General features: G+C 40.7%; 1 protein-coding gene across 2 annotated transcripts in view; it reads right to left on the bottom strand.

The window, feature by feature from the left end:
- The window catches only part of st8sia2 (ST8 alpha-N-acetyl-neuraminide alpha-2,8-sialyltransferase 2), a 43859-nt gene that overhangs the window by 6294 nt on the left and 24374 nt on the right, over window positions 1-13191 (bottom strand). The window lies entirely within an intron of this gene.

Genomic DNA, 13191 nt, shown 5'->3' with positions numbered 1-13191 from the left:
AGCCCAGGATCGAACCCATGACCTTCGTATTGTGAGGTACATGCACTAACCCCTGTACCACCATGCTGCCATATTATAGTAAAATGATGTCTTTATTCTTATAATATTCAAACTAAAATTTTAATCACAATCACGGCTCTCACAACTAAACGAAGGTGATCGTCGACGATATCAACAATTAAAAAGCAGGTTCCGCTGCATATCAAATCAAACACTCCCAAAACCGCAGCGGCAGAAAACAGCCCTGCAAAGCGCACAATAACACAAAACCTCAAAACCACTAAACATTTTCATTATTAGTATTATTTACATTTTTCCCGGGGTTGCTGCAGCCGATCGCATCGTTGTCACTTTATTTCGCTCGCCTCACTGCTGTTAGATGGTGACAGGGTGGACAATATTGGAGTGGAATACTATTTGATTTTGCCATCATTTTGAAAGCTTAACACAGCTTCGTGTCACTGGTGGCTCCTGCTGCATGCAGCAGGCGGCCTGTAAAACCAAGTGTGGGAAGGTTGCCACAACTTCTTTATAACGTCTTGCCATTTTTTGTACTTATTTTATTGCAAACTTTGTCAGCGCTCCCGAAAACATAAACACTACAGATGTCCGATAATGGCTTTTTTGCCGATATTCGATATTCCGATATTGTCCAACTCTTAATTTCCGATATCAACCGATACCGATATATACAGTCGTGGAATTAACACATTATTATGCCTAATTTTGTTGTGATGCCCCGCTGGATGCATTAAACAATGTAACAAGGTTTTCCAAAATAAATCAACTCAAGTTATGGAAAAAAATGCCAACATGGCACTGCCATATTTATTATTGAAGTCACAAAGTGCATTCTTTTTTTTAACATGCCTCAAAACAGCAGCTTGGAATTTGGGACATGCTCTCCCTGAGAGAGCATGGGAGGTTGAGGTGAGTAGGGTTTGGGGGTGGGGGGGTGTACAGTATATTGTAGCGTCCCGGAAGAGTTAGTGCTGCAAGGGGTTCTGGGTATTTGTTCTGCTGTGTTTATGTGTTACGGTGCGGATTTTCTCCCAAAATGTGTTTGTCATTCTTGTTTGGTGTGGGTTCACAGTGTGGCGCATATTTGTAACAGTGTTAAAGTTGTTTATACGGTCACCCTCAGTGTGACCTGTATGGCTGTTGATCAAGTATGCATTGCATTCACTTGTGTGTGTGAAAAGCCGTAGATATTATGTCTCTGGGCCGGCACACAAAGAAAGTGCCTTTAAGGTTTATTGGCGCTCTGTACCTCTCCCTACGTCCGTGTACACAGCGGCGTTTTAAAAAGCCCTAAATTTTACTTTTTGAAACAGATACCAAAAATTTTGAAACCAATAACGATAATTTCCGATATTACATTTTAAAGCATTTATCGGCCGGTAATATCGGCAGTCCGATATTATCGAACATCCCTAATAAACACCAACTAAAATGTTTTGTCATCTAATTGAATTGAACGCAGGTTTTAAAGTGACAGCATGCTGAGTTGTCAGTGAGGCACAAAGATTGTGTATTAGATGAGAGCTGGGGAAGCCTGGGGCGCCATCTGTTAGAGGGGGTGCTAAATTGCAGAATGTACAAACTTGTAATAGATACATAAATAAAAAGGGATGTGTAATTCAGTTAATGTATGATTAATTACACACCTCCATAAAATATATACAAACAGCTCTAACACATTTCTATATTACTTAAAAGAAAACTGGTTTTGTTTAACAAAATGCTGCCCAAACATTTAATAAGATCAAATACAAAAAAGGCAACAAGTGAAGTATTCAACACTTCTCTTATCTAATTTAAATATGTACAGCAGATATGGGCCTAATATGATTTGCCTAAGTGGCTGGACAGGACTGATAAAAAATAAATACATAGATTTTTTTTAATCGATTAAGAATAGTTACAAATAAGAATTGTGATTCAATATAAAATCAACTTTTTTTACACCCCTAGTATTTATAGTAAGCTCAGCTATTGGCTCATTTGGCTGCAATGTAAGCTATTATAAGAATAATGGATGCTATTTGCGATGATCTAGATGCAATCAAAAAATATTTAGTCACATGGAAAGGCTGCAATAGAGGAGGTGGTGGTACTGTGTTGCCATGAAGGGGGGCGTGCAGCGAAGCGTGGTGTGCCAAGACCGGCTTCGAGATCAGCGACAGGTGCATAGATGACCCACCTGGGAGTGTTTATCTGACCACCTGTCGCTCTGTTAAAGGCAGCAGCCAGGAAGGAGAGAGGGAGAGTTGTTGATGGTGGAGAGCGAACACGAGCACGAGCACGAGACAAGAACTTATGGCTGAAAAGCAACCCAAAGAACATTTATTGAAAAATAATCCGTCCTTGGTGGTCTGACGAACCCGGAGACTGTACAGAACTTTGGGGCAGTAGTCTGTTTTAAAATGTTGCTATATAAATAAATCAACCTTGACAATGACAACAGCATTTGCTGATGAGAGACAGACTCAATATGTAGATCCAGGTGAGTATTTATTTGTAACAGACTGTATTAATAGTCTTTTTTCAATTAAAATGGACACAACATACAGTATGTGTACAATAATAATACATCTAAATCAATATCAGACTATTTTTTGCCACAGTCCTTTTAAATACTCTTAATATATCCTGGCCTATTCATCTGAAATAGTTGTCTTACTTTGGCCACATTAAAATGAGTGGTTAAAGGCCTACTGAAACCCACTACTACCGACCACGCAGTCTGATAGTTTATATATCAATGATGAAATCTTAACATCGCAACACATGCCAATACGGCCGGGTTAACTTATAAAGTGCAATTTTAAATTTCCCGGGAAATATCCGGCTGAAAACGTCTCGGTATGATGACGTTTGCGTGTGACGTCACGGGTTGAAGCAGACATTTTGGAATAGCACGGTGGCCAGCTTAAGTCGTCTGTTTTCATCGCAAAATTCCACAGTATTCTGGACATCTGTGTTGGTGAATCTTTTGCAATTTGTTTAATGAACAATGGAGACAGCAAAGAAGAATGCTGTAGGTGGGATCGGTGTATTAGCGACTGGCAACAGCAACACAACCAGGAGGACTTTGAGTCGGATAGCAGACGCGCTATCCAACGCTAGCCGCCGACCGCACCGATGATCAGGTGAAGTCCTTCGTCGCGCCGTCGATCGCTGGAACGCAGGTGAGCACAGGTGGTGATGAGCAGATGAGGGCTGGCGTAGGTGGAGAGCTAATGTTTTTAGCATAGCTCTGTCGAGGTCCCGTAGCTAAGTTAGCTTCAATGGCGTCGTTAGCAACAGCATTGCTAGGCTTCGCCAGGCTGGACAGCATTAACCGTGTGGTTACAGGTCCAGGGTTTGGTTCGGTGTCTCCTGATAGTAGAAGTAATAATAGTATTGTTGATCTTCAGTCTATCCTTCCAGTCAGGGGCATGTTTCTTCTGTTTCTATCCGCAGTTAAGCATGATGCTATCAGGTTAGCTCCGAAGCTAAAGTGCTTCACCGATGTATTGTCGTGGAGATAAAAGTCACTGTGAATGTCCATTTCGCGTTCTCGACTCTCATTTTCAAGAGGATATGGTATCCAAGGTGGTTTAAAATACAAATCTGTGACCCACAATAGAAAAAGGAGAAAGTGTGGAATCCAATGAGCCCTTGTACCTAAGTTACAGTCAGAGCGAAAAAAGATACACCCTGGCGTCCTGCACTGCACTCTAATCCTTCACTGTCACTTTCCTCATCCACAAATCTTTCATCCTCGCTCAAATTAATGGGGTAATCGTCGCTTTCTCGGTCCGAATCGGTCTCGCTGCTGGTGTAAACAATGTGCAGATGTGAGGAGCTCTTCAACCTGTGACGTCACGCTACTTCCAGTACAGGCAAGGCTTTTTTTATCAGCGACCAAAAGTTGCGAACTTTATCGTCGATGTTCTCTACTAAATCCTTTCAGCAAAAATATGGCAATATTGCGAAGTGATCAAGTATACAGAATAGATCTGCTATCCCCCGTTTAAATGTGAAAATCTCATTTCAGTAGGCCTTTAAAGGTATTTTATTAGAGGAAATAATGGATATTAATATTGCATGTTGATACTAAAGTAGCTTTCAGTGCTGTTATAATGGCCTTTTATCAATAGATGCATATATTTACTTTAACCCTATTTCTATAACAGGTTATACATATATTATGTATTGCACCCGTGACCCTAATGAGTTTACTCATTATTTTAACAGGGCATAATGAACACTTAAAACAGAGTCAAAATGGAAAATGTTGGTCTTGTAATTGAACTAAAATCATCATTGTTAATACGTATACATTTCAAAGTTGTTCTGTGTGCGTGTTTAATTTACTAATAATAAACTATCAATCATAATTGATAATGAAGTAGTAGCTGCAGACTCAACTTTACAATCCAACAACATGAAGACACATCCTCGGCTTCAACAGATGCCTGTGAATCTATCAAAGCTGCCCCATCGATCCAGTTGACTGGCCACACCATTTGACCGATACAGTAAGAACTGAATTACTTAGCCGAGGATCTTATGAGGAAAATCAAACTTCACATTCCCTAAAAGAGATGATGGAAGAAGTTTCCATCACCACTACTTCCACAGACATTTAGTTAATGGAAAGAAAATGAAGAGAATGTGGCTGATGTATTTCCCAAATTTTGCACTTTTTTCCCCAAACCATTCACATTTGAGGTGTTAATTTTTATTTTATTCTTATGGAAAGTATTTAAATGGATTGTATTTTTTCTTCAGATTGCTATTTTTGTCTTGACATGTAATTACTGTGTAATACACTGCATATACACTTTTCCCTGGGGGTGAGGGGTAAGTCCGCTTTCACCTGAGGTATCAAAGGATCTAGCATGTGAGAGTTATCACTCTTACTTATTTTTGTTGGCCAAACTGTTGCACTGTTCCATGCTGTTTTGGGAGAAAAACAAAGCTTGTGTATTAGACTTTATCTTTGTAAGCCAAACTGCTTTGTGTTTTAAATTGATATTAAAAAGTGAACGCTAATGTTTTTACATTATTGTGTTTTTTTTTTTAATGTGAAAAAGTTATTACTTGAAAAAATGTTCATTAGACATAGCATGTTGTGAATTTTTGGGGGTGTATAGTTAATTCCTTAATGCATTTTCTACTGAAACTCTTAATGGATCTGTCCGGTCCCAAATGTTAAACTCATTGTTACACTTTTGGACCTTCGCACAACATGCTGCTGTGCTCATCTCCTGGTGTCACACGAGCAGGACCACCAGCTAGCCACCGTGCTAAATAGAATCTGGAGACACTTTTCCATCATGCTCCAACATCTCTTGCCGGTGTTCTGGCGAGACGTGCTCCCCGTTGGGATTCATGCGTGTGAATCCTGGGATTGCGGAAATGTAAATACGCATTAGGACTCTTTTACAATAGTTCAATTGTTACAGGAAATACCTATATGTGTGTATTTTGTCATTTATTATACAGGTTTCACACTACAAGCCATCAAATGTATGATTAGGTGAAGTAGGAACGTCCAACTGATGACGCGCGGGCCACCCATTAAAAACATTTTATGACGCCGATAATAATCAAAAATAGAAAAATAGAGCTAAAAAGCATCATGTAATGAAGAAGCTGACACACTGATACTAACAGTTAACAAAAACATGAATATCTGTCTTTAAAATAATTGATACCGTTTAATTAGCCCTTTTATTACAAACCCCGTTTCCATATGAGTTGGGATATTGTGTTAGATGTAAATATAAACGGAATACAATGATTTGCAAATCCTTTTCAACCCATATTCAATTGAATGCACTACAAAGACAAGATATTTGATGTTCAAACTCATAAACTTAATTTTTTTTTGCAAATAATAATTAACTTAGAATTTCATGGCTGCAACACGTGCCAAAGTAGTTGGGAAAGGGCATGTTCACCATTGTGTTAAATGGCCTTTCCTTTTAACAACACTCAGTAAACGTTTGGGAACTGATTTTTTAAGCTTCTCAGGTGGAATTCTTTCCCATTCTTGCTTGATGTACAGCTTAAGTTGTTCAACAGTCCGGGGGTCTCCGTTGTGGTATTTTAGGCTTCATAATGCGCCACACATTTTCAATGGGAGACAGGTCTGGACTACAGGCAGGCCAGTCTAGTACCCGCACTCTTTTACTATGAAGCCACGTTGATGTAACACGTGGCTTGGCATTGTGTTGCTGAAATAAGCAGGGGCGTCCATGTTAACGTTGCTTGGATGGCAACATATGTTGCTCCAAAACCTGTATGTACCTTTCAGCATTAATGGCGCCTTCACAGATGTGTAAGTTACCCATGTCTTGGGCACTAATACACCCCCATACCATCACAGATGCTGGCTTTTCAACTTCGCGCCTAACAATCCGGATGGTTCTTTTCCTCTTTGGTCCGGAGGACACGACGTCCACAGTTTCCAAAAACAATTTGAAATGTGGACTCGTCAGACCACAGAACACTTTTATACTTTGTATCAGTCCATCTTAGATGAGCTCAGGCCCAGCGAAGCAGACGGCGTTTGTTGGTGTTGTTGATAAACGGTTTTCGCCTTGCATAGGATAGTTTTAACTTGCACTTACAGATGTAGCGACAAACTGTAGTTACTGACAGTGGGTTTCTGAAGTGTTCCTGAGCCCATGTGATGATATCCTTTACACACTGATGTCGCTTGTTGATGCAGTACAGCCTGAGGGATCGAAGGTCACGGGCTTAGCTGCTTACGTGCAGTGATTTCTCCAGATTCTCTGAACCCTTTGATGATATTACGGACCATAGATGGTGAAATCCCTAAATTCCTTGCAATAGCTGGTTGAGAAAGGTTTTTCTTAAACTGTTCAATAATTTGCTCACGCATTTGTTGACAAAGTGGTGACCCTCGTCCCATCCTTGTTTGTGAATGACTGAGCATTTCATGGAATCTACTTTTATACCCAATCATGGCACCTACCTGTTCCCAATTTGCCTGTTCACCTGTGGGATGTTCCAAATAAGTGTTTGATGAGCATTCCTCAAATTATCAGTATTTATTGCCACCTTTCCCAACTTCTTTGTCATGTGTTGCTGGCATCAAATTCTAAAGTTAATGATTATTTGCAAAAAAAAAAAAAAAAAAGTTTATCAGTTTGAACATCAAATATGTTGTCTTTGTATCATATTCAACTGAATATGGGTTGAAACTGATTTGCAAATCATTGTATTCCGTTTATATTTACATCTAACACAATTTCCCACATCATATGGAAACGGGGTTTGTATGTGCTGGGCTCTATAGTCCGGAAAATACGGTAGTTGCATTAAAAATGAGTCAATTGAGATTTTAGAGCCTCAATGTACACCACCATACTTTTCTGATTGGTGGGTTATACTGTGTCCCACAACGCTATAATACTGTATGTTGTATACAAATATATTATTCTAGATAACATGCGGCAAGTTGAATTGCTTGGAGGCAAATATGTATTTTCTTATTACCATTTAGCATCCACATCAAATAGCACAAGGTGATAGATTATATACTGTACAGTATTTTGTCTTGATACTCGGTCATTGCGCGCACACACACACACACACACACACACACACACACACACACACACACACACACACACACACACACACACACACACACACACACACACACACACACACACACACACACACACACACACACACACACACACACACACACACACAGTCCTTGAGGAGCAACTTTGCATGGCCAATTGACTGCTTTATCGCCCTTGCCAGTCCCAGTTCATTAGTGCACCTCCATGCTGCTTCTGTGTCCTCATGTCTTGCCTCTTTCCCAGCGGTTGGATTAGGAATGTAATGTTGTTGATGCAGAGCTTGTGTTATTTATAGAGGTTCATGTGCCATGAAGGACAAACATGCAGGTTTGAAAATCCAATAGCGCAGCAGGTAATTTGGCATTCTAACAAGCTGGGGGGGTAAGGAAGGTCTGATTACCTGCACTAAGGAGGTTTTGCGTGTCTCTCCCCACATGTTTATGCAGGATTATGCTAATACTGGGAGATAGAATTTTACAGAACCTGTTGGAGGGTCAGAGCACAGATGTTGCTTTCCAATGTTGAATTAAAGAATTGTAGCGTTGCAGAGGAGCAGCTGAGTTTGTTTTGTAGTGGTATGTACTAGGGCTGAACGATTTCAGGAAAAAATCTGATCACGATTTTTCTGACAGAAATTGCGATTTCGATTTTGACTCACGATTTCTTTTCAAATCAAGCTTCAGTAACAGTAACAGATTTAAAACATGACAAAAAATGATATACCATGAAAACATTAAATGCTATGTAATGCAAGGATGAATACTAAAAGGTAAGAATTGCTTCAAACATGTATTTATTAAGAAACATGCATGTACATTCTCCAAAGTTCTTGACCAACAGCAGTTATTAAAACTAAAGAACTAAAACCAGTACAAAAACCTTAATTATGTTAAGATAAATAAAAAAGTTTAAGTTAAATAAAATACAAAACAATTCCAACACAAAAAGCAATGCTTAATATATAATAAGAAAAACAAAATTCAACAACTTCAATAAAGGAAAAAAAGGATCCTGACCTTATGTAAACAGTCTTATACTCAAGTAGGTAGGTCAGTCTTTTATGGCTCAAGAGAGCTAGCCTATCAACATCTATAGCAGCAATTCAAGTACTTTATTCAACCCTGGAAGAAACCTGAACAATATTTTAAAGTGAAATTGAAAAGTAATGGTAATAAAGAAAATACTATTACAAAAACAAAATGACCCAACCTCTGCCCTTCTGAAAAATATGTCAGACATTAAAATAGGTGGGTCATTCATTTACCGCTTAGCAGCACCCAAATATTGCACATCTATTCTGTTAACAATAGAACATGGCAAAAAAACTGGCAAACGACGCTGTAATTGTGGTATGTTTGCTACAATGGGCTGAATCGCTCGGGGTTGACTTTTCACCGGACTTTTTGGTCATACATTCGTCGTGTAACTGCCGGTGGTGATTTTTCAAGTGCCGGAATAAATTAGTCGTGTTGCCTTGGGATGTGGCGACTTTGGCCCGACAAGTTTTACAAAGTACCTGTTTCTGATGCACATCTGAAGTTTCGAAACCGAAGTAGTCCCAAATGACAGACGTGCTGCTCTTCTTCTGTATTAAAACTAAATCCTCCTCCACTTCTGACCCGGCGGCAGCAGCCATTTCCTCCAGGACGTTTGTTTCTTCACCAAAGTTGTTAGTGGGCGTGTACGCGGTAGCCTCGTCAATGGCCGCCTCTGATTGGTTAGCGTGACGGCATGCCCTGCTCACAAGTAGTTTACCACTTCTGATTGGTGAGTTTGACAAGGCATGAGAGTAGCACGAGCAGGCTGCATATACACAACAGACATGTCAGCCAGGAGAGCTAAATAACGTTCGTCTAAAACCGAAGCCTTCACGATCTCAAGATTGAGACTTCTGAAATCGCAATTTCGATCTGAAAACGATAAATCGTTCAGCCCTACTCCATACATCCTGACATTCCTGAAATTCCGCCTTTCTGGACAGATGTATCGATGTAGGTGTTCTTTGCCAGGTAGGTACACAGTCGTTTGGAAACAGCGCTGAAGAAAACCTTTGCCTCAACGCACAGCAGGGAGATGATGCGGAACTGGTCCAGCTGAGTGGAGTTTTCCTCCTTTGGGATCCATACCCCTTCCGCCACTCGCCATTGCTCAGGGATCCTCCCCCTTCTCCAGAAGACTCGCAGGATTTTCCACAGTCGCTGCAGGAGTTTGGGACAGTTCTTATACACTTTGTATGAAGTGCCGCTCGGTCCCGGTGCAGAGCTTGCCCTCGCTCTGCGGACAACCTCCCTGACTTCCTTTAGCTGCAGCTCCGACATATCAAACTGCAATTCTGGTTCAGGGGGGTCTATGAGGTTGTTACACTCTCCCAACTCCTGCTCTCTTGCGGGGTCACTGTACGTCTGCTTCAGATGTTGATCTATGTCTTCCTGCGAGGAGGCCAGTTTGCCACTGCGCTTCTGTCCCAGCAAATCCTTCGTGAACTTGAAGGGGTTAGCGATGAAAGCAGCACGTTTACGTGCCCTCTCGCGTCGCCGCCTCCGATGCCACTCTGCCCGACGGAGAATTCTGATCTTTTTACGAAGGATGCACATCAGCTGGGCCAGGCCATTGCGTTCCTCATGTCCTGCCGCCTTGTACTGGAACTTCAGCGCTTTCATCTCCTGCCTAATGTTATGGATCCTTATAGCTCTGTGGTTCTTTGAGTACGTGGTTCCGGAGCTTCTCTTCTCCTCCTCGCCGAACCGTTCAGCTGCAATGCTGACAATGATTGTTGTCATAGCTTGCAGCTTCCCGTCGGCTTCTCCCTTCGCCGTTGCCTCCAGAATTTGGTCGTAAACAAATGTGTACATACTATGTACACATTTGTTTACTTTTTTTATACGGTAATATTAGCACTTTGTCAAAATAAATTTTATAAATTTATTAGAGGTGTGAATCTTTGGGCACCTAACGATTCGATCCGATTCCAGGGATGACGCTTCCATTCAGAATCCATTCTCGATAAATCTATTTAAACTGATTTTAACAATGTATTTTTTGGCATAATAATTACAATAAAACTTTTTAAAAACAGGCTACATACACTATATTGCCAAAAGTATTTGGCCACCCATCCAAATGATGAGAATCAAGTGCCCTAATCACTTGGCCTGGTGTATAAAATCAAGCACTTAGGCATGGAGACCGTTTATACAAACATTTGTGAAAGAATGGGCCACTCTCAGTGATTTCCAGCGTGGAACTGTCATAGGATGGTACCTGTGCAAAAAATCCAGTCGTGAAATGTCCTCGCTCCTAAATATTCCAAAGTCAACTTTATTATAATAAAAGTGAAGAGTTTGGGAACAACAGCAAGTCAGCCACCAAGTGGTAGGCCACGTAAACTGACAGAGAGGGGTCAGCGGATGCTGAAGCGCATAGTGCAAAGACTTTCTGCACATTCAGTTGCTACAGAGCTCCAAACTTCATGTGACCTTCCAATTAGCCCACGTACAGTGCGCAAAGAGCTTCGTGGAATGGGTTTCCATGGCTGAGCAGCTGCATCTAAGCCATACATCACCAAGTCCAATGCAAAGCGTGGGATGCAGTGGTGTAAAGCACGTCATCACTGGACTCTAGAGCAGTGGTCCCCAACCTTTTTGTAGCTTGAAAATTTGTCCCACGGACCGGTGGGACATAAAGAAATACAATCATGTGTGCTTACGGACTGTATATCTGCAGACTGTATTGATCTATATTGATATATAATGTATATATTGTGTTTTTTATGTTGATTTAATAAAAAATAAAACTTTTTTTTTATTTATTATTTTTTTTTATTTCTTGTGCGGACCGGTACCGGGCCGTGGCCCGGTGATTGGGGACCACTGCTCTAGAGCAGTGGAGACGCCTTTTTTGGACTGATGAGTCACGCTTTTCCATCTGGCAATCTGATGGACCAGTCTGGGTTTGGAGGTTGCCAGGAGAACGCTACATTTCGGACTGCATTGTGCCGAGTGTGAAATTTGGTGGAGGAGGAATTATGGTGTGGGGTTGTTTTTCATGAGTGGGGCTTGGCCCCTTAGTTCCAGTGAAAGGAACTTTGAATGTTCCAGGATACCAAAACATTTTGAACAATTCCATGGTTTGGCACTTCAAGTTCATATGTGAGTAAAGGCAGGTGGCCAAATACTTTTGGCAATATAGTGTATTTTTAATGTTCACTGTTGCAATATTTCAAAGGAAATATACATTTATTTCTATGAAAAATTAATTGGACACAGTTCCTACCACCTTTGTTATGAATTCAAGGCACTTGAAAATTATGTTAATGACCTGGCCTGTGTTGTTGTTTGCATATAATAAAAGGTGAGCTCTGGGTTTTTTGTCATAGTTACATCCTCCCCAAGTGCATATTGTTTTTGTTTCTAGAATGATTTGGGCAGTTTGTTGTTCTCTTTCACATAATAGCTGATGCCGGTGTTCCGCCTCGCCGGGATGCCAGGAAAGCACTTATTCACAGAGTAGTCATGGAAAAAAGTCCTTGGCTTTCATCTGCAAGAGCATTTCAGGGGAGTAAAAATGCTGAGCACAAAGACAGCTAATGGCAGAAATTGTACCGCCTTGCAAAAAAAACTAAATAACCCCCCAAAAAAACCTGAGCTGCATGGGTCATGTAAAATGGAACAGGTGTTTTTTTTATGAGGGGACGGAAGAGGGATGCACAGCAGTGTGGTCTTAATGAGCGAGGGGCAGAAGAACAAAAGGCAGCAGGTTTTTATAACAGCCTGAAGGCAATGACTACTATATAAATGTCCTAAAAGAACAGTAATAAAGACAGCAAAACACCCGACTGAGAAACTAGTGCTGATCATCGGGGGTATTTAGAAAGACCCCCAGGGTCAGTCTGTTAGAATCACTTAAACGCAAATGTAATCAAACCCTCCCTATACATTCACATTTTATTTCGACACGGGTCAAAGAAATGCTAACTGCAGATCAGTTAACAAAGGTCACAGGGATTGGACTCTAAAAAGGTGATTAAAAGAATAAGCTTTGACTTATTTTGACTCATGACTAAAACATGCACAGAAATATGAGAGGAGAAGATGGGTGTTGTGCATGTTAAATAATCTACATCATGGGTCTCAAATCGCTTACCTGGGGGCCGATGGAGGAAGAGAAGGATGATAAACAACTATGTTAACCCTGAACATCCAGACAAGCTCTTAGCTCCACTATCAGATAGTGACGACACAACGTCACACTCTCCTGACACTGATGATGAAGACTCTAAAGATGATAAGACATGTCACACTGACAACATACGCTTGACATGTTCTCACTGTGACAAAACTTTTAAATATCCTAGTGACCTAAAAGTACACATGAGAATACACACTGGAGTAACTTAAGCAACTTTTTACAAAAAGGTGCTGAAAAAACATGCTGGGAAGCAGCATTACTTCGACTACTTAAGAGCGCTTTCAGTTTTCCCAGCATTAGTTTGTTGTTTATTATTCCCCATAGTAGTAGTAGTTGGCCAAATGTGTTTTTATGCTTTTATTTTTGTGTTTGTTATTGTAGTTAGCGTTCT

This window comes from Entelurus aequoreus, linkage group LG03, assembly GCF_033978785.1.
Source record: "Entelurus aequoreus isolate RoL-2023_Sb linkage group LG03, RoL_Eaeq_v1.1, whole genome shotgun sequence".
In the NCBI taxonomy this organism is placed as follows: Eukaryota; Metazoa; Chordata; class Actinopteri; order Syngnathiformes; family Syngnathidae; genus Entelurus; species Entelurus aequoreus.
Note: the sequence above shows the minus strand (reverse complement) of the source record. Positions and strands in the feature narration are given on the sequence as shown.